Source organism: Eretmochelys imbricata, chromosome 8, assembly GCF_965152235.1.
Source record: "Eretmochelys imbricata isolate rEreImb1 chromosome 8, rEreImb1.hap1, whole genome shotgun sequence".
Lineage (NCBI taxonomy): Eukaryota > Metazoa > Chordata > Testudines > Cheloniidae > Eretmochelys > Eretmochelys imbricata.
In genome coordinates this window covers 32,229,116-32,234,241 of record NC_135579.1, presented here as the reverse complement: position 1 = coordinate 32,234,241, position 5,126 = coordinate 32,229,116, and positions in this window count along the sequence as shown.

Below are 5,126 nucleotides of genomic sequence, written 5' to 3'. Positions count from 1 at the left end.
ACATCTCCAAATCATGATTGGAACTCAAGAGTTCACTTTGCTGGTAGAGCATGGATGGCAGGCTAGAAACCTCATGGAGAAATGACCCATTTGATCTAGCTAGATTGGGTATTTCTACATATGTTACAATCATTTATAGATAGATTAAAGTTAACTCAAATAACAATAGCAGTGACACCATGGTAGCAACTGGGGAAGGTACCCAACATCCCAGGTGAGTTGGGGCAGGCTGTGCTGCTGTGTTCAGCCACAACTTCACTGCTATTGCTACTCAAGCTAACATTGATAGTTAGACTGCAGCCAGCTCAGGTATGTGTACACATGCTGCAATCACACCTACAAATTGCAGTGTAGACATACCCTGAGTATATGAAAGGACATTATTAATAACTACTACTGCATCACTAATATCTACTAACTAAGCATTACTAATAGAAATATGCCCAAGCCTTCACTCTACAGACAAACATTCCAACACTTATGAAAGTGAATCCAAAATGGGGCCTGGATCTGAATTTTCCGTGTGGCCTCTATCTAATCATGAGTGAAATAGAAATCCCAGAACCAAACTTCAGGGCAGTTGACATCCAGATCACCTTCAGCCTATCACTAATTAATGAAGTCAGCCTCACAATAACCCTGTGATGTAGGTTGGTATTAAAATCCCATATTTGAGAGCTCATAACACAGAGGCTCAGAGAGGTGAAATGATTTGCTCAAGGTCAGGGGGGCAGTGGCAGAGGAAATAGAACCCAGCTTTCTTGACTTTGAGCTGTGTGATTCAACCACTAATGTCATGTTTTCTAAGTGAACAACATTCCCAATCGAGTATGAATAAATGTCATCAAGCAGAGACCAGTCATTCTGGATGACACGGCATTTAACCTATGGACCTAAGTCACAAATAATAGTGACTTTGGTGGAGCAGGATCCTAGGCACCAGTGCAGTTTTTTTCCCAGGTCACAAAAAACACTCCACAGTTTAGCAAGGATGTGTTGGCAATATTTTAACAAGAAGTTTCAAAACAGCTCTCCCTTACTGTGTGTGTCCAGTGCTGCTGAGAAGAAAGCTAAAGGAACAGTGGAATCTAGTCAATGGCACCTGGATCTCAGATGTGGCCTCTAACCTCCACTATAATACAAATAATAATACACACACTTTATTTCTTGTCATTGGGCCAACATCTGTGACTTCCTTTTATTTTTCCTTTTCTGTTACTTCAGCCTTGATCCTGCAACTTGTGCCAATCAGCGATTCACCTGCATGGAACAACTTGCAGGCTCAGGATCTTAGTGTTAAAACATAAAAACAGAAAGGGTCTGTTCTGGTGTGGGAGTGCAAAGAGGTGAGAGATGACCCAGGGAGACTCATCCCATTCCCCTTGAGCAAGGTGCAAGGGCCATTTTGGTTCTTATGCTCCCCGCTTGCAAAGACCTGGGCACTTCAGTGCTGTCTTTGGTGGCAAAAATGCCATTGGGTGCAGAGAGGAGAGGGACCAGGGTGAGGCCATGTTCTCCCCCTTCCACACTGGGCCAGCAGGGGGAGTGTTGCTGCACCTTGTGAAAGGGCTTTGCAGAAGCTGATGATGACAGTAGCTTCAGTGCTTCTTAAGATGCCAGGCCCAGTTCAGATTCTACACCGGTGCATCACCCTTAACCTCAAGGACATCTAGGCCAGTGACCAGTGGCCAGACCCTCAGCTGGTGTCAATTGTCAGAGCTCTATTGAAATTGCGTATAAGGATTCAGGCCTAGCTCTAGTGAAATCAATGGTGCTAGGACGATTGAGACCGGCTGAGGATCTGGCCCCCATCATGTAGCTGCTGCTGCCAGACAAGCCCTCTTCAACCCCAAAGTGTGTAGTAACACAAAGGCAGCCTATCCCCTACACCTTGGCAAATCATAGGCATTAACTGTGGTACGTTCAACAGCCACAAATATGCACATACACATCTATGTAACTTATTAGCACTGTCACAAAAATGGCTTTGTAGCTTTTATTCCAGCTTGGCACCTTTGGGTGACTGAAAGCCTTAATACACAGCTCTTAGATTTCATTAAAGTGTGGGAACAACACATTGACAATGTGAGAGTCTCCGATCACTCATTTTAGCTGCTGAGATGCTGTAGAGGCTTGGGTTAGGTGTATCATTGCAAGTTTGAAGCAGTAATGTCCCTTGGGGCAAACTGATACCTGCTGTGGGAATATTGTTCACTATTTCATGTTATATGTTACATGAGAGTTTATGCTCATAATTGTCAATGCAGTAGACTGGCAATCAGGATTTCTGGGTTATATTACTGACCTTGCCACTGTCTTTCTTTGTAACCATGGGCTTCTCACTTACCCTTCCTGTACCGCTATATCTGAACTACAAAATGGGTATTATAGCAGGTGGTTGCTATTGCTTGCTATTGCTGAGATTTCAAAACATTTTCACTTATAAAACCCTGTTTTCAAATACAGCAGAATGCCTGTTTTACAAACTAATGGGGGAATTGATGAGTCCATAAAATCAAGATGTTCATAAAATTGAACATCTCAAAATTACAGGAGGTGAGGTGCATAAGTTGCAGTATGATGCACTGCATCACTTTCTTCTTGGCCGGCATACTGCTGCAAAGCTATTTTAATACACTGATGGTATCAAAATGTAAAGCGACATGGACTTGATCCTCATCGACATCAATGTGGTTGTGTGGTTTCTTTCTTTTTCATCAGGAAATACAGTTTGCACAACTGGTTGCTTGTAAGATTTGTGTTCGTAAACACTGAGATTCCATTGTACTCCTAGCACTCAGCTATCTTCTGCTTGGGGTGGGTGGTCTAAAATTTCCAATGCTTAGCCCGGGGGTGGCCAACCGGTGGCTCCGGAGCCACACGCGGCTCTTCAGAAGATAACATGCGGCTCCTTGTCTAGGCACCGACTCCGGGGCTGGAGCTACAGGCGCCAGCTTTCCAATGTGCTGCTGAGAGCTCACGGCTCAACCCCCGGCTCTGCCACAGGCCCTGCCCCCACTCCACCCCTTCCCGCCTCCTCCCCTGAGAGTACCTTGCCCTCGCTCCTCCCCCCCCACTCCGAGCCTCCTGCACGCCACGAAACAGCTGAACAGGAGGTGCAGGGCAGGAGGGGGAGATGCAGGTTGGCGGGGCTGCTAGTGGGTGGGAGGTGCTGGGAGCAGGGGTGGGGGGGGGAGCTGCTGGGGGGCTGCTGACGCATTACTGTGGCTCTTTGGCAATGTACATTGGTAAATTCTGGCTCCTTCTTAGGCTCGGGATGGCCACCCTGGCTAAGCCTATGCCCCAAGGTGAGGTTTTTTTGTGCAAAGTTTGAGCAAAAACTATTCAGCTATTTGTGAGTGGGGGAAAAAAACAAAAAAGAAAAAAATACACCCCCCCATTAGACAAATTCTTGCTGTGTTCCTTTTTTCAACAGGCCTATGCCCAAAACAGCAGTCATTTGAAAGTGGCTACATGGAACATAAATAATTGCGGAGCTCACTTGATTAAAATCTCATGTGGGAACCATGCCTCACACAATGTGGCCTACCATTACACCACTTTATTGTTTCTTTGCCTACAGGCCCCAGTTGAGATCATGGACCCATTGGGCTAGACACTTTAAAGCAGATATTAAGAGACAGTGCATGTCTCAAAGCACTTACAATTGAAACAGACATGAGAGACAAAGGTGGGAGAAGAACCAGATGTTTGCCTAAGGTTACACAGCAAGTCAGTGACCAAACTGGGACGAGAACCCAAGGCCTTTGACTTCCAATCCAGAGTTCTACCCACTCGGCCAATAATAATAAATCCAGCAAGGTGCACACAGCTCCTGAGGCTATACTGGCTGAGAACATAGTGGATCAGCTGGCTCATGCTAAGTAGATACCTGGCTCAGCCTCAAAGTGATAAATCACATGAGGAAATGAGACCCGTTTCATTCTGTAAAGTGATTTAAGATGTCATATGGTTTGGATATATGGTCATGACAGTAGGGTTCCCATCATCAATCACCGAAATCAACTCAACCATTTGTTGCTCAGTTGTACAGAGCAAGCCACTAAAGCCATCACAGATTCCACCCACAGATGCTCAGAAACCAACATTGTGTGTGTGTGTGAGAGAGAGAGAGAGAGAGAGAGAGAAACACACTCTGAAATTAGGGCATTTCCAGCACTTGAGTGTGCCCTTGGGTGGGCCAGTCTGGAATAAACGGTTAGCCATGGCCAGTTCCATTGTAGCCCTTTCATGGATTCATAGATTCCAAGGCTGGAAGGAACCATTATGATCCTCTCGCCTGACCACCTGTATAACACAGGCCATAAAACTTCCCCAAAATAATTCCTAGAGCAGATCTTTTAGAAGAAACATCAAGACTTTATTTAAAAATTGCCAGTGATGGGAAATCCCCATGACCATTCCTCTGATCAAGCCACTTGAAACATGGACAAAGAGAACTTGCTTGCTTACCGATAGCAGTGCTGGATTACAGTGCTTGACAGCTATTGAACTGAGCATGATCTACTGCAGAGGTTCTCAAACTGTGGTCTGCAGATCACCAGTGGTCCGCGAGCTCCATTCAGGTGGATAGTTCCCTCTAAAGTGCGCACCTGGGCAGCTGAATACAAGAGAATGAAGGGCCACCCACCTAATTAGTGGAGTCGCACAGATGTGGCTCCACTAATTAGGTGTCTGGACCCTGGACAAGATGCACATGTAAGGTGAGGTGGTGGCCTTGTAGGAAATAGATAGTAGGTGGGAAGGGGCAGTGGGGTAAGAAGAGTAGGTGGGGGGAATTTGGGACGTGCAGGGCTGCAGCGGCCAGAGAAAGAGGTGACTTTCCCCCGCTCCAGGGCTGCAGCTGTGAGGGAGAGATGGTCCTCCTTCCCAGCCCCAGGTCGGGGACTGCCACAGTGGGGGGGGGGGGGGGCACATCCATCGCATTAGAAAGGTAAGACTACTGATATTAAAATATGAGTTGCGTGCTTTTATTTGTAGAACAAAAAAAGTTAATTATTTTTTTTAAGATAGCGCTTTTATCCAAAGCACTTTACAATAGTTAGTTAACGGTACAAACGACATTTGGAAAAGATCATTAAGTGGTCCGCCGATACCCTCAGCAA